This window comes from Camelus bactrianus, chromosome 7 (genome assembly GCF_048773025.1).
Source record: "Camelus bactrianus isolate YW-2024 breed Bactrian camel chromosome 7, ASM4877302v1, whole genome shotgun sequence".
NCBI lineage: Eukaryota > Metazoa > Chordata > Mammalia > Artiodactyla > Camelidae > Camelus > Camelus bactrianus.
The window spans coordinates 82,337,569-82,360,833 of record NC_133545.1 but is presented as its reverse complement, the minus strand read 5'-3'; positions in this window follow the sequence as shown (position 1 = coordinate 82,360,833).

Here is a 23,265-nt window from a genome sequence, read left to right as displayed (position 1 = left end):
CATCTCTCATCCTTGGCTCATCCTTACCCCTTCTCTAAGTCTATACTTTCCTCCTTCTATCTCTGAATTCCAAGCTTTACCCAACGGGCACCTTATTCCTTATTCTCCGAGAAATTAGTTGTTAAACAAATTTCCAATTCATTGGCAATTAGATGCTAGTTAAACATATTAACTAATTAAAAATAATAATTATATAATAATTATTAATAATGCTGTAAGGAAATAATAACTAATAATAATAACTAATAATTAATGCTCTAAGGAATAATTAATAATTAATTAGTTAACTGGATATTAAACCCATTTGTTGGTGATTTTTTTAAGTTGAAATTTTAATGATTTGGTTTTGGCTGTATTAAAACTTTCCTGCAGAAAATACCTGCATGACAATGCTTTGTAGACCTTACATAATCTTGGTGATGTAGCCAGGTAAATCGCAGCATAGTATTTGCACACCATTGCTGAAATCAAAATAAGGTGAAATGAAGTTTGCTGTGACCAGTCAGTACATGGCCATGGGTCCCCATGCCTCTATCCAATTACATTCATTCTAACAGGCATACAATATTTTAATATGGCTTTTAATTTCATGTTTCTTAGAGTCCTTCAGATATCACCAGAAAATGAACCAGTAATGAATGGAACCCCTGGTAGGGGTGGAGAGAGAAGGGGAGACGGAGGAGTGTAGGGGCCCTGGCAGGGAAAGGCAGCCCAGAAATAATGAACCGTGTCAGAGTCAGATTGAGGGGAACACTTGATTTTGAGAATGGTTGTCTAGAGGAATCAGCGTTCCAGTAGGGAGCTCCCTTTAAACAGAGTATCATTTTATGGTGGATAAACTGAATATCGTAGAGTTGTTCCTTAAGGATGTTGGAACTTAATAACTGTGGCAGATTAAAAAAGCCCACAATTCTTTACCTCTCCTCCCACCAAGAGGCAGCGTCCATACCCCATGCTGGCTCTGGGCTGGCCCTGTAATTTGCTTTGACCAGTAGAATGTGCTGGAAACGGCATTCTTGTGGATTCCACAACCTAAAACTTTAGAAGCCTGGCAGCTTGTGTGTTTGCTGTCTTGGAAGACAGTGGCCAGGTAAAAAGTACAATTACCCTCTAGGAGAGAGGGGCCAGGTGCAGAGATGCTCTGGAGGATGAGAGGTCACAAAGAGGGAGAGGACCAATGAGATGCAGCTCTCCCAGGCACCCAGCTGAGGCCTCAGACGTGGAAGGGGCGCCATCTTGAATCTCCCACGCTCATGAGTGACCCAGCCAACACCACAGAGAGCAGAGCTAATCCACCTGCCAAGCCTCACCCTGACTGCAAACCATGAGCATATAAATTATTGCTGTTCTAAGTCCCTAGATGTAGGGGGTGTGGTTTCTTACATAGCAATAGATAAAGAAAACAGAAATTAGTACTTGAAGTTAGGGTGCGGCTTTTAAATGAGTAAGTCAGTCAATAAATAAAGCCCCAAGACATGGAGTGTTGAAGCTGGGAATGAGCTGATGGCAAAGACTGGCAGGGTGCCAAGAAACCTATTAGAGGAGGCAGAAAAAGCAATGAAGAAATTACTAATGGAAGCTGAACACAGGACGAGCCTTGTTCTTTGGAGGCAGGATTTTGGCAATGCCATCATCCGTGGTAATGTGAAGGCTAGAAAGTGCAACTAATGCATTTGTGGATTTGGCTAAGAAGATTTCTGGGCAGAATGTTTAAAGTGCCATTTGGCTTCCTTCAGCAGTACGTGATAAGATACCGTGAGAGAGATAAACTAAGAAATTAAAAATTAAGGATGCAAACAAAACTTAGAAGTAATGCAAGAGGGCCTAGCCAGTCTCTGCCAAAAGCAAAAGATTTCCAAAATGAGATACTGTCTCATGGCAAAGACCAAATCCAGGGTACACTGAGTAAAATACGGCCTTAAGCTAAAAAGCAAACCAAGGATGTGGATGTAAGAGGCTTGTTAAGATTTCAGGAAGATTTACTGCAGAGTTTCCTATACCTTCACTGCTAGACAAAAATGACTTCTAAATTCTTAAGGGTTTTGTCGTACATTAGTTTGACAATCCCCAAAGTAGAGAGAGGTTTCTTTGGCAGGAATTATGGATGAGGCTTTTAGTGCAGAGAGTATAACCCCAAAAATATTCATAGAAAACCCCAAAAAGCTTTAAGAGAATGATTTTGGACAAAGCATCACCAGCTTGGACTAAAATGGACAAGAACATGTCAAAATAAAAAGATGCCTATGGGCACTCAATTTTCTATGTGCAAGAAGCAGGCTGAGAGAGCTACTTAGTTACAAGAGTGACCATTTGTTACAGGAAATGAAGGACTTCTCAGAGGATGGAGCCAAGAAAGTGGGAGACAATTAAGCTCTGCAGAGAGCAAGGGATAAAGGAGACAAAACTGGGTCTTATCAAGGAATATTCTCTGTCCTCTGTACCTGGCTGGATCATGAACAAATAAATATATTGTTCTTTTAAGCCATTAAGTTTTAGGATGCCTTGTTACACAGATGTAACAGATAACTGAAAGTTATACTTTTTGCATTATACCTAACGTTGAAAAGATTAATTTGGTCCCATATTCTCATTTATGAGGGCAATAATTTTTAAGATAGGAACAAAATGATAAAAAGATTTTTTGAAGGGATCACAATGGACTCTGATCAGTTAAATGCCTCTCCATCCAAGTGATGCATGGTCTCTGAAGAATGAGGCTTGAGAAATGCCCTCACTTAAAAGGATGCAACACACTCCCAAGATGTTTGGACACAACATCAAAATGGTACATGGCAATCTAGTATCTAAAACTCATTTTTCTCATCAGTTGATGAAATCTGGAGTCATATCAAACTAAGGTGTGTATTCAAAGGAAATTAAAAATATTTGATTCCCCATTTTTTTAATTGTACCTTAAAAAGTGAACATTTTCCTTAAGAAAGGAAATAGTTAAGGAGAAAGCAGATGCTAATGCAAATATTTCCCAATAAGAGGTGGGTATAAATGGGGTGAGAGAGCTAGGAATGAACGTAAGCTACTTCTAGTATATCTTTTAATATAATTTTGAATGTGAATCATTTAAAAATTTACAAAGTCAAAAATATAGTCAAACTATTAGAGTAAACTTTGCAACTGAATACAAACAATAAAATGAACTCAGCTGAGTATTAGACAGACAACCTAACCCCACAGGAAAAATATTAATTCAAATAACTTCTGTATACATGGTATTCTGATTCTACACCATTAGTAGGATATATTTTAGAGCCAAAAAAGAAAATCTGGAATTTTACTTAGTAGATTTGTTATTGGTAAAGGTAATGCTGAGACCATTTTGTTTGAATTGTAGGCTAGTACAAGTAAATACACTGATACTTGGTTGATTCGATCTGACTGACCAGTGGAAATGGAATACATTGTAAACTTTGACAACGTTATATGTTAATTAAATTTCAATTATAAAAATTTCCTAGGTGTGAGAATGATATCATGGTTCTATGTAGGAGAATGTCTTTTTTTCAAAGAAAGCAGAAATAATTAAAACATGAATTTCTTTTGACATAGGCAACTTAATTCTACCTGTCTTTATAAAAGTATTTTAAAATTGCAGACTTACCCATCTCAGTCTTTATTTTCGCCGATAACAGACTTTACCTGGGATGAATTTGTATTTCAGAAAAGAAAGCTAAGTTACTGAGAAATTTTCTTAAGGAAGCTTATGATTTGCTAATGTATGCTTCCCACACCAGAAAACCAGTTTATGAGTCTTCAGACCAAGATAAAATTGGAAGTTTCTTTCAGAAATTTTAGGTAGATTTGCTCTAACTTTCTTCACACTGCTTTAAATGGACTTGTTTTCTAAAATTTAGTTTTAAATTGTTTGCTGCTGTTACAGGGAGATTAAAATAATAGAGTTCTACATACAAACTTTACTAAATTTACTTATTAGCCTGAGCTAGTAAGTAGATTCCTTGGGATTTTCTGTGTATGTAATCATGTCATTTGCAAGGAAAGACAATTTGCTACTTCCTTTCAAATTTTTTTACTTGCCTTATTGCATTGGACATGACCGCAAGTGAAATGTTGGATAAGAGTGGTGATAGCAGATATCTTCTTCTTGTTGCTTATCCTAGAAGGAAAGCACATGTTCTTTCACCATGAAATTCAAGGTTAGGAAGATGTTTGTAGATGTTATCAGTTTGAATAAGTTTCTCTCTGTTCCTAGTTTCTGTCTCTCACTTTCATAAATGGATGTTGAATGGTTTTGCACCTATTCACAGATTAAATAAATACACATTTATATTTTGCTGATGTGGCGAGTTACAGTGACTTCTTTCTGAATGTTGGGCCAATCTTACATTCCTTCCCTAATCCCCAGTTGGTGATGACTTAGTGTACTTTCTATACAGGGCTGGATTCAATTTACTAATCTCTGGCTAAGAATTTTTGCATCTATGTTCATGAGAGATATTGGTCTATAGGTTTTTTGGTCTTGAAATGCCTTGTTTAGTTTTGGTATCAATGGCTTTACAAAATAATTTGGGAAAATTTTCACCCTCTTCCAATTTCTGAAAAAAAAAAAAAAGGGTAGATTGGTATTGTTTCTTCTGCAATGTTTTGTAAAAGTCATGTGTGGCTAACTCAGCCTGGGGTTTTTATTTCATCTATCTTGTGGGAAGATATTTAAATATACATTAAATTTCTTTAATAAATATGGGATTATTCAGGTTATCTATTTCTTCTTGAGCAGTTTTTGGTATGTTGTGCCTTGCAAGGAATTTGTCAATTTCAGTTATCATGTCTATTGGCAAAGTGTTTTTCATAATTTTCCATTAATATTCTTTTATCATCTATAGAATCTGTAGGAATGCTCTGGCTTTCATTTCTAATATTAGTACTCACAACTTCTCTCTTGATCAGTCTTAGCTATAAGTTTAGCAATTTTCTGAATGAAGCCATGAGCCTTCAAGATAACCAGTTTTGCTTTTGTTATTTTTCTTTATCGTATTTCTGCTTTCATTTTCACTTACTTCTGTGCTTTTTTTTTTTTTATTGTTCTCTTATTACTGTTTGTTTTGTATTTAATTTGCTCTTCTTTTTTTAGACTATAAAGCTGGACACAAGTCACAGAGTTGAGTCTTTGCTTTCTTTTTTTTAAACATATAAAGCTATACACATCCTTTTTACTACTGCTTTCATCAGTCTTACTCATTTTGATATGCTGTGTCTGTATTTTCATTCAATTCACAGCATTTTCTTACTTCTATTGTGAGTTCCTCTATTGTGGTAGCCAAAAAAAAAATCTTAATCTTTGAAATATCCTAATCATTGGAACATGTGACTATGTTAACCAACATGACAAAGGGGACTTTGCAGATGTGGTTAAATTAAGTATCTTCAGATGGGGAGATTATCCTAAATTATCTAGGTGTGCCCAACATAATCACTAGGGTCTTTATACAGGAAAGAGGGAAGCAGGGGATTCAGAGAAGGAGATGTGACAACAGAGGCAGAGGGTAGCTAGAAAGATGCAGCCATGAGCCAAGGAATCCAGGAAGTTTCTAGAAGATGGAAAAGACAAGGGCCATCCGCAGGGCCTCCAGCAGAAATGCTGCCTTGCTGACACCTTGATTTTAACCCAGTGAAACCCATTTTGGATTTTGACCTCCGAAATTGTAAGATAATTTGTGTCACTTTAAACCACCATATTTGTTGCAATTTGTTACAACAGTAGAAAATTAATATAGACATGTAGAAATATTTCAGAATATATGTATAGACTAGCAGTATGACTACTTTCAAATAAGTTTCTCTCTCTCTCTCCCCTCAACACACACCCCCCACACACACACACACGTTGTGGATTTTCATTACACCCATGTGATCCCCACCCAGATCAAGGTATAAAACACACCCTTTGAAAGAACAGGGTAGAAATAGCTTATATCCCACTACTGTAAACATGTATTTGTATATGTATGTGCATAAAGCTCATTTATAAAGAGAGAAATGTTTGAGAGATTGGTCATTAAACTATCATTAGAATTCAGTTCCACAGGGTGAAAGTAGGTGATTTTACTTTCAGCTTTTCACCTTCTCACCTTCATCTATTGTTTAAATAATGCCAATGACCCTGAATGTGCCGTGTAAATATTTCTCAGGTTGCACACTAAAGATCTGAGTACCTGTCCCCACCCCCAGTCTTCCATGAACCAGAGGCAGCTTCAGAGTCTACATGTCTTCCAAGAAGGACATTCTTCACCATCCCTGCTTCAGCAGTGGCTAAGGAAAACGCTGAGAAAGTAGCAAGCTCCTTGAGGGGGGAGGAAGGCACCATGGAGAACAATGGATGAAGTAGTTCCTCCCTGTGCAGACTCAGGGACTGGTCTGAGCATCCCCATGCTCAATATGGTGAGCCTTCACTCTGTGTGCCAGAAAGATTTCAGAATTGCTACAGGGCTATCATTCTTCACTTTGAATACTGAAGTCATGAACAATTCTAAGTATTCTTATTTAAAACAACAAAATGTCCATTGATAGATGACTGGGTCAACAAGTTGTGGTATATTTATACAATGGAATAGTACTCAGCCATCAAAAAGAATAAAATAATGCCATTTGCAGCAACATGGATGGACCTGGAGATTGTCATTCTAAGTGAAGTAAGCCAGAAACAGAAAGAAAAATACAGTATGATGTGGAATCTAAAAAAAAAGACAAATGAATTTATTTACAAAACAGAAACAGAATCACAGAATAGAAAACAGACTTATGGTTACAGAGGTAGGGAAGGGGATGGGAAAGGATAAATTGGGAGTTCGAGATTTGTAGATTCTATATACTATATATGAAATAGATAAACCACAAGTTTATACTGTAGAGCACAGGGAACTATATTCAATATCTTATAGTAACCTATAATGAAAAATATGAAAACAAATAATGTATGTATATGTATGACTGAACTATTATGCTGTACACCAGAAATTGACACATTTTACACTGACTATACTTCAATAATCAAAATTTAAAAAAACAAAAACAAAAAAACAAAACAAAAGAAAGGAATAAATAAAACAACAAAAAGGTTTTTTTCTCTTTTATACATCTCAGCAGGGGACCTCTGCCCCTTGTATTCCTCAAAGATCTGGATTTATGGATGATTCAAAATGATTCAGGAGCTCAGAAGGTAGAAGCAACAGAACTTGGAAACTGACTATACTCGTGAGGGGAAAGATGGAGAGATCATGGGGTAAGAATCAAGTCGCAGGTACCAATCAGGTAAACTAGGGTACCATTCATTCACTGAGAAACAAAAGGCAGGAGAAGCTGACCTTGCTGCGTAAGTTTTATAGGAGCAGTGAGAGACAGAAAAAGCAAACAAAAAACAAAAACAAGTTTTCCTTTGATGATACCACAAATTATGTTTATTCCACAAACTGGTGACAGAAAGAAAGGGAAAAAGTAAAAATGTCAAAGAGCAAAGGACTGAAGCCGCATCCCACTGAGTCATCCTGTCCAAATTCCCTTCAGAAGCCCCACCGAGGGAATTTCACTTGCATCTCATTGGCCAGAATTGGTTTACATCATCCCTCTGCCCACAAGGGAATCTGGGAAAGTGAGTATTTCGAGAATATTGTCATCCTGAATAAAACTGGGGTTTTATTTTGGGTGGGCAATTAGCAGCTTCTGCCACAAATTGCCTGTAAAATGTCCAAAAAGAAGAGACCAGTAAGTATTTGCATAAATAAGAAGAGCTCAAGACTGAAATCTGGGCCAAAAATAAAGATTTGGGAAGTCTTAGCATTAAAAAGGTAATTTTAACCCATAGAAAGATGAGATTATTCAGAGATGTTAAGGAACTGAAATAAGAATGGTGAGAGTCGAGAAGAAATTGATATGGTTAGTCATTTTTTTTTACATTTTTGAAAAATTGAAATATAGTTGCTGTACAATATTATATAAGTTACAGGTGTACAATATACTGATTCACAATTTTTAAAGGTTCTACTCCATTTATAAAATATTGGCTATATTCGTTGTGTTGTACAGTATATCTTTGAGGCTTATTTTATGCTTTATAGTTCATACCTCCTAGTCCAATACCCTTATCTTGCCCCTCTCCCTTCCTTCCCCCCACTGGTAATACTAGTTTGTTCTCTATATCTGTGAGTCTGTGTCTTTTTTTTGTTGTTGTTATATTCACTAGTTTGTTGTATTTTTTGGATTCATTCAATTAACTACACTTGGCGATGCTCTGCCAAGCAGCAGAAGCAGGAGTCTGGAATAATTTCAAGTCTCTGTGTGGTCAGCTGATTGCGTGACCGGGCCGTCAGGACAGTGAGCCATGCACCAGAAGGAACAGGCTTCAGGAGGAAAATGATCAGAAAGATTCTGAATATGCTGAGTTTGAACTATTTGTGGGAAAGCCATGGGTGATTTCCAGAAGGGGGTTTGAAATAAAAACGTGTATGTCTGGACAAAATTTAGGGTTGGATATAATGATTTAGGAGACATCTGTGGGAGCATATAAGAGCCTCCAAAGAGAGGGGGTAAATTAGTGCACAAAGATGTCAAGGACAGAACCCTGAATTACATTAAAATGTAAAAGGGACCCCTATCTGCCTATAAATTTCCTTACTCGTTCCTGTGTGAGATTCATTTCCCTCGCTAAATGGTAATCCCTTTGAGGGGAAAAAATAAAACAAAGCAAAAGACCAAAAAAGGTGCTCAGAATACAGAACAGATTATTTGATAGGTAAGAAAAAGCCAGGGCAGAAGACAGAATACAGGCATGGAAGTTACTGGATGCGTCCCTTCAGTACAGAAGATAGAAAAGCATCCAATAAACGGAAGTTAAGTGGATAATTTGGATCAAAACCCATAGAAGTCAGGATCTCTCCAAACCTGTAAGTTATTAAATAACTGATATTTACAACATGACCCACTTTTGATTTGACAGCTCGGAAGTTTGGTTTTCAATGAGAAATAGGCTTTGATTGTCATGAGTTGCTGGACTCTTGCACATGGGTAGGGGTAAGTTAAATTTTATGAAACCGTTCTGTGGTTCTGTTTCTAAAATACCTTGCAAAATGATTGTAAGGTAACGCTAGCATAAAAGCATCACTGGAGACGTCTCCTTTTCATTGGCTTGAGCATCCAGCCTCAGTCTTCCCACCTGAGGTTTCAGTCTTCCAAGTCGTCCCCGTGGAGTGGTTGTCCTCTACGCAGGGAGCCCCTCCCAGCCCAAATCCCTCCCGTGGGGCCTCCAAACTAGGGCGGAACATCCTAAAATTCCCCGGATTCCTCAGCCACCACCTGGGCTCCATCGCTTTTCAAACCAGACCTATAAAAGATTTGTCAGCACTATGGCTGGGGGCGAGGGTCACTTTCCTCTTAGATAAGAGGTCAAGCGAAGAAAGAAGAACATATTTGTTCCTCTTGCAACTAAGGACAAAAGGGTCAGAGAAAATGCCTTCGCTGCTCCGTTTAGCCGTTCTATTTTGTTATGAGAAAGTTGTTTTAAGCCCGCCTCAGCTCCCTCCAAATCCCTGTTTAGATACCAGAGCTGTATCTCCCTGATCCGCCGACTCCCAGCTTGCATTAGCTTCACCGTCCGCCGGTGCCTGGTGCTGGGGGATGAATCACTCAGACTCAGGCCGTTTTGACAGAGAGCTTAGAGGCAGCTCAGCCGGTCAGAGGGGGACCAAGTGTGCGAGGGCATCCCGCGTCCGCCCCGCCACACTCGGGCCTGTGCAGGTGAGCTGCTTAATTGGGTTCTTGCTCTTCGCCGGCCTCCGAATAGCTGTTCGAGTCCCAGAGTTGGTGGTGGATTTTTTTTCCCTTTTTTCTTTTTTTCATCTGGCTAATAAGATTTTCCAAGTCACCAAAGCCAGAGGGGTTTGGGAAAGAAAGCCTCCTTTGTTAAACAAAGCAAGGTCTATGGGACTTTCTGCCTTTGAATTTAGGGAAACCGTCCCAATTAAAGTGTGAAATGATGGTGACTATTGAGGGATCGCAGTGGAAAAGGCCGCCTCCAACCCTGACGAGCACAGACTAGGAACATTAGCTTTAGCGCAAATCCCTTCTTTGAGAGATCCGGAGGCTAGGACTTTGTTCCAAAGAATTTGGAGAAATATAACAGAGTCAAAGGCGGCAAGAGACTCTCCAAAGAGTCTGAGAATTTTAAATGTGTTTGTTTTTCCAGCTATCAAGCTACAGGATTCTTTTTTTTTTTTTTTTCTGTAGAAACTCAGGAAGTGGCCAGTATTGGCAGATGAGTAGATTTCAGTGAAATTTCCTTTAATGCCCCCAAGTGAAGTGTTGCATCAGGTCATAGGGCAGGCTTCTAAGCCAAGGTAGGAATCCTGGGGTGTTATTTTCATCTAGATTAATATATTTCATGTAAATTTATAGTAAACGCTCCTGCAAATGTATCCATATTTAACACTACGATATACCATATTATATGCAGACAGCAAACACAATCAGAAATGGCTTAATTCACCCACTATTTGAGCCATGGCAGAGAGGGAGGAATAATTCTAACTGATTAGTTGCTCAACTCCAAAGATGCTTCCAATGGGCTCTGAGATTTGAATAGGAGTGTGTCTGTTTTCTTGAGAATTTGCGGAGCCTGAGGGAGATGCTGAGGGGAGGGACATGTCTGTCTAGGGAGCAGGCTCAACGGTACTAGTTACTCTGATTTTTTCCAAAGAAGCTGGAAATCCTGATTAATATGTGACATTTCCCAGTAGAAGATGGTGGCACCTAATTTGAAACAAGTGAATAACCTGCATTTGGCAAATGAGTTCCTGACATCTTGTTGAGAGGATTGAGGGCTCCATAAAACTGTGACGTGTGTGCGTACGAAGATTTCAGATGGCACTAAGAGTCATCTTATTGAAATCATAGCATCACAAGGTGGATATAGTTTTCAGCTTCATATTTCTAGAACAGGGCTTCTCAAAGGGAGCCACAGAACCTGTAGCAGGATGACCTCACCTGGGAACTGATTAAAATGCAAGTTCTCAAGCCTCACCTTGCACCTACTAAATCAGGAAATCTGTAGGACTGGAGCCCAGGAATCTGTGCTTTAACAAGCCTTCTGGAGATTCTGATGCAATTAACGTTCAATAACCACTGTTATAGGATATTTTCTCTTGAGTTTCAGGACTCCAGTTTTTTTTTGCTGTAGTTTCTGTTTTCAGGTGTTTTAAGAAGTGGAAATATTTATTCACATTTTATTTGAAATATTAGTAGGTAAAATACAAACCAGAGCCTGCTCCAGTGAAAGGGTGATGGGAAGCCCCAGTCTTTTTGGCTTCCTTCCTGTCTGCACCCCACCTTGAGGTTCCAACACTGCCCTCACTCAGCAGTTCCGTAGAGAAGCCAGCTGAGCATTTGTCAAACCTACCTCAGCTTTCTCTTTCCAGGAAGGAGGCGAAACACTAAAATGAGATAACCTCTTATCTCTCAGAGGAGATGTTTGCTAAGAACAAGATACTATAATGTCAATTTAGCAAAACTGTAGTCCAAGATTTGGAGGATAGTACAAAAGAAGGCTCAATTAAAATTATAACTTAAAAATTCATCAAGAAATCAGCACTAGCCTCTCTACACACCAAAGCACCAGAAATTCTAATATCCTACACTAGAAATTCTAATATCCTAAGCAATAAGATGTCACACAGGAAGAGGAACCAAGGGGCCTGAAGGACTTACATGCTCCTAGCCTGACTTCTAGGGCTGGTAGAATCAAGGACATGGAACCCTTGGAAAAGTCATCTTTATAATTATATTTGATTATTTTTTATCAAAGTATAGTTGACTTAAATATATTAGTTTCAGGTGTACAGCATAGTGATTCAATATTTTTATAGATTCCCCACCATACCAAGTTATTATAATATTATTGACTATATTCTCTGTGATGGACACTACATCCCTGTGACTTATTTAATTTATAATTAGTAGTTTATCCTTTTAATCCTCTTCACCTATTTCACCTCTCCCCTCACCCTCCAAACCCCATCCCCAGTGGCAACCACTGGTTCGTTCTCTATATCCATGAGTCTGTTTCTGTTTTATGATACTTGTTTATTTGTTTTCTTTTTCAGATTCCACATATCAGTAAAAACATACTTATTTTCTTTCTTTTTCTCTCCCTGGCTTATTTCACACAGCGTAATTCCCTCCAGGTCCAACCACATTGTTGCAAAAGGCAAGATTTCATTCTTTTTTATGGATGAGTAGCATTTCACCATATAAATATGCATGTATATATATGTATATGTAAATTGCACATTACACAAAGATGTGGTATATGGATGACAGATAGATAGATAGACAGATAGATATATATGTACCATATCTTCTTTATCCATTCATTTGTCAGTGGACACTTGAGTTGCCTCCATATCTTGACTATTTTAAATAATGCTGCTATGAACATGGAGGTGCAGATGTATTTTTTAATTAATGTTTTTATTTTCGTTGGATGCCTACCTAGAGGTAGAATCTTTGGATCAAATGGTAGTACTATTTGCAATTTTTGGAGGATCCACAAGACTGTTTTCCGTAGTGACTTTACCAGTTTACATTCCCACCAACAGTGATAAGGATTCCCTTTTCTCCACATCCTTGCCAACATTTACTTCTTGTCTTTTTGATGGTAGCCACCCTGACAGGTGTGAGGTGGTATCTCATTATGGTTTTGATTTGCATTTCCCTAATGATTAGTCATGTTGAGCATCTTTTCAGGGTTGGTTTTCATCTGAATGTCTTCTTTGGAAAAATGCCTATTCAGGTCCTTTGCCCATTTTTTAATTGGATTACTTGGTTTTATGATATTGGATTGTATGAGTTCTTCATATATTTTGGATATTAACCCTAATTTGGACATATCATTTGCAAATGTCTTCTCCCATTCAGTCAATTGCCTTTTTGTTTTGTTTTGTTTTTTGATGGTTTCCTTAGCGGTGCAAAGCTTTTTAGTTTAATGTGGTTCCATTTATTTTTGCTTTTATTGCCCTTGCCCTAGGAGACAGGTATAAAAAGAATATTGCTAGGATTAATTTTAAAGAGTGTAGTGCCTATATTTTCTTCTGTGGGGGATGGTTATGGTTTCAGGCTTATATTTAAGTCTTTAATCCATTTTAAGTTTGTTTTTGTTTATGGTGTGAAAATGTAGTCCAGTTTGATTCTTTTGGATATAACTGTCCAGTTTTCCCAGCACTATTTATTGAAGAGGCTCTCTTTTCCCCATTGCATATTTCTTACCACGTCTGTTACAGATTAATTGATCATATGTGCTTGGGTTTATCTCTGGGCTCTCTGTTCTGTTCCTTTAATCTATGCCAGTACAATACTGTTTTGATTATTGTAGCTTTGTAGTATAGTTTGAAGTCAGGAAGCATCATACCTCCAGCTTTGTTCTTATTTCTCAAGATTGCTTTGGGTAGTATGGCTTATTTGGGATCTTTTGTTTCCACACAAATTTTAGGATTATTTGTTCTAGTTCTGTGAAAAATGCCATGAGTATTTTGATAAAGATTACATTGAATCTCAGGATTTCTTTGGGTATTATGGTCATTTTAACAATATTTATTCTTCCAATCCATGAACTTGGAATATCTGTCCATTTATTTGTGTAGTCTTCAGTTTCTTTTATCAATATCTTACAGTTTTCAGAGTACAGGCCTTTCACCTGCTTGATTAAATTTATTCCTGGGTATTTTATTCTTAATTCAATTGTAAATGGGATTAAAAAAATCCTCTTTCTGTAAGTTCATTTTTAGTGTATAGAATACAACAGGCATCTATATTTTAATTCTGTATCCTGCAGCTTTACTGAATTCATTCATTATTTCTAACGGGTCTTTTTTGGTGGCATCCGTAGAGTTTCCTTTTATAGTATCATGTCACCTGCAAATAGAGATCGTTTTATTTCTTCCTTTCCAATTTAGATTTATTTGATTTCTTTTTCTTGTCTGATTGTTGTGGCTAGGACTTCTAGAACTATGTTCAATAAAAGTGGTGAGAATGGGCATCCTTGTCTTGTTCATGATCTTAGAAGAAAACCTATCAGCTTGTCACAGTTGAGTACTTTGTTGGTTGTGGGTTTGTCATAAATAGCCTTTATTATCTTGAGATATATTCTCACTATACCCACTTTGTTGAGAGTTCTTGTCATGAACGGATGTTGAACTTTGTCAAATGATTTTTCTGTTTCTATTGGGATGATCATTTTTATCTTTCACTTTGTTAATGTATCATATTGATTGATTTGTGGATATCAAACCATCTTTACATTCCTGGAAAAAAAATTCCACTTAATCATGGTATAAAATCCTTTTAGTGTATTGTTGAATTTGGTTTACTAATATTGTGTTGAAGATTTTTACATCTATGTTTATTAAGGATATTAGCCTATAACTTTTTTGTAGTGTCCTTGGTTCAGTATCAGCATAACGCTGACCTAATAGAGCATGTTTGGAGATGTCCCCCCTTCTTCAATTTTTTGGAATAGTTAGAGGATAGAGATTAACTCCTCTTTAAATGTTTGGTAGAAATCACCTGTGAAGCCATCTTGTCCTGGACTTTGTTTATTGGGTTTTTAAAATTAGTGATTCTTTAGTAGTAATTGGTTTATTTGATTTTCTATTTCTTCCTGACCCAGTCTTGAAAGACTGTATGCTTCTTTACTGTATATTTGCCTTTACCAATGAGATTTTTCATTTCATAAATTTCATGTTTCTACGGTGGTCTTTTCTTTCCACTTAAAGAAGTCCCTTTGTCATTTCTTGTAAGACTGATTAATTGTTGATAAACTCTTAGTTTTTGCTTGTCTGGGAAACTCTTTCTCTCTCGTTCAATTCTGAATGACAACCTTGCCAGGTAGAGTATACTTGGATGTAGTTGTTTTTTTTTTTTTTTTTTTTTCTTTTAGCATTTTACATATATCTTCTGTCCTAAAAATTTTCCACTGAAAAATCGGCTGATAGACTCTTAGTTTTTCCCTTGTATATGACTTTTTCTCTTGTTGACTTTAAAATTCTCTCTTTAATTTTTGCCATTTTAATTATGTGTCTTGGTATAAATCTCTTTGGAATCATCTTGTTTGGGACTCTGTGGTTCCTAGACCTGGATATCTGTTTCCTTCCCCAGGGGAAGGGAGTTTTTGGCCATTGTTTCATTGAATAGTTCATCAGTGTTTCATCATCATTCTCTGCCCCTTTCTCTCTTGGGAATGTTAGTATACCTGATGTTGTCTCAGAGGTCCCTTAAACTAGCCTTATGTTTTAAATTCTTTTTTTTCATTTTGCTGTTCTGGTAGGGTGATTTCCAATATTTTGTCTTCTAGGTCATTTATGCATTTTTCTGTATCACTTAATCTGCTGTTGACTCCTTCTAATGTATTTTTCATTTCAGTTATTTTATTCTTCAGCTCTAATTGATTCTTTTTTATATTCTCTAATTCTTTGTTGAAGTTCTCACTGTGTTCTTCTACTCTTCACCTGAGTTCAGTGAGCAATTTTAAGACCATTGTTTTGAACTCTTTATCGAGTAAACTATTTATCTCCATTTCATTAGGGATTTTTTTTTCTGGGGTTTTATCTTGTTCTTTTGTTTGGAACATATTCTTTTGTCTTCTCACTTTGTTTGACTTTCTTTTTCTGTCTCAATAAATTAGAGGTGACAGCTTGATGGTGTGTCCCTGTGTGGATGCATCCCTATGCAGACTGTGTGCCCGGTGGCTTTGACAGGAGGCCAGGAGCTGAAGTGAGTGCAGACTGGGGTTTTTTCTGGGGTGCACCAAGACTTGTTCTTTAATGAGGGGGCATAGATCTGGAACATGGTGCAGGTCAGGGCTTCTCCTGGTTCACACTAGAAGCTGCTGCCTTGGTGGAGAGTGCTGGGCCTGGAGCTGTATGCAGGCAGCGAGTTGGGGGCATGCTGGAGTGGCCTTGGCAGGCCAGCTAGAGAACCAGGCAGTTTTCAATCTGCTGGATCTCAGAGCAAGTCAGTTTGTACAGAAGCTCTTTAAGAGTGGAGTCCAGGTTTCCCATTGCCTTCTGGTTCTCCAGGTCATAAGCCCCACTGACTTTCTTTATTATTATTATTATTATTATTTTTTTTTTTGGTGGAGGGAAGTAATTAGGGTTGTTTACTTATTCATTTTTAGAGGAGGTACCAGGGACTGAACCCAGGACCTAATGTATGCTAAACATGCGCTCTTCCACTTGAGCTATACAACCCACACTCTCCACTGACTTTCAAAACCAGTTAAGGGAAGCTTATCTTCCCAGTGCCAATCACTAATGTTGGGGTGCCCAATGTGGGGCTCAAACATCTTGTTTCTTAGGGAGGACCTCTGAGTTTGTGATATCCCCTCCCTCTTTTGGATCACCTGACTAGATTGCTTCTCTTTCCTTCCATCCCATCTTGGTGTTTTTTTCCTTTACATCCATAATTGTAGAAGAGCTGTTCACCTAGTCTTCAGTTCATTCTCAGAGAGTTTGTTCATATGTAGTTGCAGTTGTGGTGTGTCTGTAGGTGGAAGTGAGTTTAAGGTCTTACTCCGCTGTATTGATCCTGCTTCTCTCACAAAAGTCTTCTTGGGACATAATTTCAGATGATCTGACTTTGTCATACTTCTGGCTCTTGCTTTTCATATGTCCCTTGTTTAGGGAAACCCTAATGACTGAAATTTGATTTAAAGGTTTTCTGTCTTGTTGGGAAAGCACAAACACAAGAGCACTGGAGCTAATTAACTGCTTCACCATAGAGGTTTATCATCTACTCTGCTTACAATCTGAAATGTATGCCATCTTTAGACCATATGAGCTCTTAATAAATGTTTTTGGAGTAAAGAATCAATGATGAACTCTCAATGGAATAATTATTCCCTGAGCTTGTTAATGCTATTACCCTTAAAGATAATAGCTAGATAATAACCAGATGGGTGAGGGTTTGGCAAGAATTACTTCCAGTCTTGCTCTAGCTGATTTATGGATTAAGTCTTATTCTAATTCAGAACTGGCAACTTTTTGAAGTGAAATGCATCTCCACTTTGTAAAGTGGGACTATAGGGAGGAGGGTGAGAGTTGGCAGTTATTCTCCAGCTGAGATAATGTATCTTTCATCTCAAGTGCCAATTCCAATCTGTCTGCTTGCAGCATGTGTAGAAAATCAGTCTTAGGCAGAGTACATCAGATGCTGATTGAGTAAATCTAGGATGAAGCCTGATTTTTTTTTTTTAATCTCTACAAATGATTCTGATGCTCAGCCAGAGGTAAGAATCATGGCAGTAAGCACATGTCCACATTCTGGAGAAAGGAGTGTTCAAATCAGTTAGTGATGTCTGCCTAGAGTGTCAGGAGGCAAAACAGAGGTGTATGCCCCCCATATTTTCTGACTTTGTTTTATATCCTTCTCATTTTCCTATAAGACACATAATTTAAGCCTTTATTGTTATTAATATACTAGACAAGATTATAGGGGAGAGAGGGAAATCACACAAAACAGAAGTATGCTAACAAAGAGAAAGCCCACAAAAATGAAGGCCCCATGTTCTTTGTATTTCTTAAGAATTTATGCTTCTTCTCAAAGTAGAGTCATTGAAACACCAAAAATTATCTCATATACCTATGGTTTCCTCTTTCTACATTAAAGAATCTATCAACATTGGTTAGACCTCATTGTTGGGAATAAAATAGCCTACAGTGTCAAATTTATAGCATCGCAATCAGCATGGCCCCAAATCAAACAGAATTCTATCCTGGAAAATTTCTACACCAATAAGCTTTCATAGACATAACGATACACTTATCTTTAATTTTCTAGAGTCCTATTCCTATCACCTAAGGTTCAGAAAGATTCTTATTAAACTAAGACAAGTCTGCAAGGAGTTTGGGGGCATCTAGGTCAACCCCCTCAAATTACTGATAAAGATACCAAGGGCCAATTTGGTTGATGACTTTTCTACTGCCGAACTTTCCAAATTTTCCCAGTAATTCACACTTTACTTACTCCTTATGCTCATAAAGCCCTAGAGTCCAAGGTCTCTATCTGTACCCATCAGCTCTCTCTTGTACTCATTTCTTCCACCATCTACTTTACATTTCATGGTTCTCCACTTCAACCACCCTCTTGCCAATGGCATCAGCTTCCATTTGACATTGAACCATCCCTTGACCTCTCTTTCAAAACCCCAAGCCGAGACCTTTTGCACTGTCCATAGTCTCTTGCCAGGGCTGCCATGTCTGGCCAGATAAAATAATACAATACAATATAAATTCATTTACTTCTCACCCCACGACCCTCCGGTTTTTGTCCCCTGCTCTACTAAAATCATTTTCAGTGAGGACGTCAGTAACTTTCTTGCTGCTAAAGAGAGGACTGCTTTTTAAGTCTTCATTTGGATTAATCTCTTAGCCACATTTGCCCTGAGGAATCACATTTTTCTTCCTGAAATATTCTTTCCCTTGGCTTCTGTATTTTTCCCCCCACTTCTCTGATCACTTCTTCTCAATCTCTCTTATGAGATTTTCTCTCCCTTTTTTGGTCTCTAAATTGGTGTCTTTCGGTGTTGTATCCTGAGACCTCCTCTCCTCTCACTTTCTGTGCTCATTCATGCTCATGGATTAGGTACCGTCTCCATCAGTGGTTCTCAGCTAGAGCGATTTTGTCCCCCAAGGGACATCTGCCAATATCTGGAAGCATATTAAGTTGTAATAACTTGAGTGATGTGCTATGGCATCTAGTGGGTAGAGGTAAGTGATGTTTCTAGACACCCTACGGTGCACAGGATGGCCCGCTCATCAAATAGTTATCTGGTCCCAAATGTCAATAGTGCCAAGGCTGAGATAATGAATCACAAATCTGTTTCTCTAGTGGGGGCTTCTGAGAGTCAGAGCCACACATCTAACTGCCCAGAGTCTGTTCCACTGCGAACTCAAAAATCCAACCCAGTTATGTCACCTACCCTTGAAAACCTTGCCTCCTCCCAGGGTCATTTCTTTAGGTAAATGGTGTCACCATCTACCCACTTATTCACAGCAGAACTCTCAATGCCTTCATTGATTCATTCTTTCCCTCACCATCGAAATCCTGTCTTGAACACAATTCTGAAATATAGCTCTTAAATATCTCTTGAATCCATCTATCACTCTCCTTTGTTGGGTTTCTGCTTGTCCAGTCTTCTTGCCATTCACGGTCCCGCCCATTCCTGTAACAACAAGCCTACAGAAACATTCTACATTTTAACTACTAAATACAGTACAATGCAAATGTGCCATGCTTCTACTGGCCACCGAGCCCCCACATACTCTGTTCTCTTTGCAACAGTTTGAATTTGCCTTTCCCCACTGACACACAATCACACAAATATACATACTTCATTCACATGATGAATTCATTCAAAATCTCAGTGTGGTTGTGATTTCTTGCAAGAAGCTTTCTATAACATTTAGAATCTGGGCACCCCTCTAATGTCCTCCCTGGCACCATGTCCTTCCCTAACACCATTTGAGAAGCTTGTCTACTAGACTACAATTTCTACTTTATCTTTGTATTACTGATTATCACATTGCCTGCACCTAGCAAGCACTGGATAAACATCTAGCAGGTGGATGAATAAATGAACGATCCATTGTTCATCTAGTTAGCACCAAATGTAGCTTCCTCATGAATGGTCTTTCTCAAACAAGTTTTAATAAGAATCTGGCCACCTTGAAAAAGTTTTGGTAAAAGCAATTTAAGACAAAGAGAATCAGAAATTGTATCACAGTTTATGCATTTGGTTATTTATACATATATACTATGTAAAGATTTTGGGAAGGATGGAGTTTACACATGAGTTGGATAAACCAAATCTGTGTGTGTTTTCAATCCTTTTGTGACAGCCCATTCCTAAATTGGTGTAGGACATATGCATGCTGTCTGAACTGTTCAAACTGTTGGATAATAAAAAGAAAAGTTAACTCTGCACTTTCATCTGATCTTTTAGTTCAAGAAAGCACACAAACTATTTACCATGACCTGAATTTGATCCTCATTTCTTAAATGTTCAACACTGCTTACACTGAGCCTTCCAAATAGGATCATTCTAAAGCCACCCCAGTGAGTTTTCCCTGCAGCCGTGCTTAAGGGTGAAATTCACACGCAAGTGCTAAGTCTAAGTAACTTTTATAGATTAAAAAAAGAAAGAAAGAAAGAAAGAAAGTGAAAAATAAAAGTTAATGTAAATCTCTCTCTTGCAACCATACTCTCTGGATCTTAGATATTGCAACATCCTTGCCATGTAAAAGAAGAGATTAGTGATGAATTTCAGCCTCCTACAGTATTACGTTACAGTATGTAAAATAAATCTAGGGGGGAGGGTATTTTAAAAAGGGGGAGGGTATAGCTTAGTGGGAGAGCACATACTTAGCATGCACGAGGTCCTGGGTTCAATCCCCAGTACCTTGTCTAGAAAATAAATGAATAAGCCAAAACTAATTACCTCCTCCCACCCAAAAATAATACAGTAAAAAGAAATCGACCTCCAGGATGTGGGCAGAAGGGATGCAGGAAATGCTACTTCACAAGATTTGGACACCTCTGTGGATTTTACCTTAATTTTCTTGTCTTAGAGGTATGTGAATTTAGACCTTCACCATTATTTGAATCTTTGTCAAGTGGAAAGCCTCTCATCATGGTAGAACATTTAGGTGAGACGCCCTTCTTTCTGGAACATAAAAGGAAGTAAAATTTTGTTTGTTTGTTTTTGTTTATTTCCTTCCAAAATCTTTACACGGTGACTCTGCAGAAAATCAAATGACTTCCTCTTAGGTTTCATATATTTTCAAATCCCAAGACCATATGGTGGACCTTCTCTTATCTGGTCTGCTGCCAAATTATAACATTTTGTATACCATTAGGAATTATTTAAAAAAAATAAAAAGCTGTGGAACTCAGTTGGTAGGTGCCATCATAGCCCTTTCCATCTTTGGAAAATGGCCCCAAATAGTATATCCCCATAGTCCACCAGTGCAAGAAAGAGCTCCCATGAAGAAGAGCAATTTTCATTGATGGATCCCTTCTGTGGCCTTCTTCTGGGTTTTCTGCGAGTCATTTCAGAATTGAAAAAAAGTAATTATTCATTGAAAAAATTTCACCAATCTATGTTGTAGGTCAGGCTCTATACAAAGCTTTGGGTACACGTATGAATTAAAAAAAAAGCTCAAAGTCTAGGAGGGAAAGTGGATGCATAAAAGTAATTATAATATAACAAACACTGTATTAAGGGTCAACATTCATTGAGAGCTTGTCACTTACCAAACGCTATTCTAAATACATGATATGGATAAACCCATTTAATCTCTACAATGGCCTTGGGAGGTAGGTTCTATTGTTACTCCCCTGCTCCAAATCACCCCTCTTCCCATTCTGCTACATTAGTATGATCGCTTTTTGAGATATCAACTTTGCTAGGCTATAATCCCCTGTTATCCAATCAAACAGTGCTCTATGTTTTGCCACGATGATATTTTGTAGATATGATGAAATCCCATTAACAACTGACTTTAAGTCAGAAAGATTATCCCCAATAACCTGCGTGGACCTGATTCAATCAGTTGGAAGATGTTAAGAGCAGAGTTGAGGCTCCCCCGATGAAGAAGAAATTACAAATTTTGACAACAACTCTGGTGCTCCAGAGTTCCAGCCTGTTTTGTTTTTCCTGACAGCCTCGCCTTACCGATTTTAGACTCATCCCTCACAATCACATAAACCAATTCCTTGTAATAAATCTCTTATTATATCTCTCCTTCTGGCTCTGCTTCCCTGGTTGAACCCTGACTGATACAGGTGCATTAACAAAGCTGGGGGGGTTAAGTGTCTTGTCCAAGGTCATAGAGCTAAATGCATGGGGGAGGAAGATTTAAACTCAAAGAGTTTGCATGTAAGCCCCTGCACTGAACAACTGTATTCCTATAACTGATAGAAACTGGTTCAAAAGAGGTTCAAAGGAAGCAATTCTTAATTCTGACTGAAAGGATTGGTGGTGGAGTAGGAAGGCTTCTCCTAGGAAGATTTAAGGTGGAGGAAATGCTTGGACTGGACTTTGAAGGGTAATGTGAACTCTGTGAGTGACTAATACATGAAGGACACACCAGACAAGGAAGCTACAAAAGTCCTGGGTGTGATTCAACAGGGCATGAAAATACATATACGTACGCACGTGCATAAACAGGGACATTTCATGTTGCCCCTGGAAATGTTCCTCTCCATTTCTCATCTGTGAAAAGATGGGTTAGATGATCTCTAAGGGTGGCTGTAAGAATAAGTAGACAAGATGTGTAAAGCATCTCGTAAGCTGCCTGGAACAGGTGGGTATTCTGTAAGGGTCACTTCCCTGTCTCCACACCAACTCCGCTCTCTCCGCCAAAGTCCTCTCCAAGTGTTGTGTGCTCTGATTCTGATAATAAAGTAATACTCCCAAGAGACAGTCCCTTGTATTCAATCCCTGTCTCCATGGAATTGAACAGAATATACCTACCAAGTGCCAAGAACAATGATGCAGACAGGCGTGGTCTCTAACCTCAAATTGCTTGCAGCCTGGTCTGAATGGCATGCTTTTAAGTGAGCTATGATGGTTGATAAGAAGAGTAAAATACATTGAGTTAAGAGAGCAAACAGGAAGGAGTTTGAGCAAACTCAGACTAAAGTTGTCAGGGAAGACTTCCTGGAGGAAGGGGTGTTTCAGCTGGAACCTGAAAACGAGTAGTAATCAGCTACATCATTGATACTTCAGTTAGGAGATAAAATGCATATGAGGTCTGGACATGAAAGCAAGTTTAAAAGGCCACTGTCCTTGTTTATTGTTGAAGGAGTGAGTAGCATTAAGAATTTCTCGAGCGTCCGCTATTCACATTTCCCCTCCTCAAAGATTGTCTACAGGCTGATGAATTAGTTGGCTCTGCCTTTTAGCTGGCAGGGTGAGAAGGACCCATATATGGAATTTCCATTCTGTACAGACCGTAAGTCAAAATAAACATGCCTGAACTCAAGTTCACTGAATTTCACATTTGCCTTTGCTCCTCCTGAAGCTGGGAATATTTACTCACTTGGCGTTTCAACCAGGCTCCAGCGTCTGCCTACTTGGCTAGCTTCCAGTGGTAATTTAATGTCATGTGGTGTGACAACAATAATTTAGCCTCTGTAGTAAAATGGAAGGTAGTAATTAGAGTGTGGGGGGAAGAGCACTGATTTTCCTGTGAT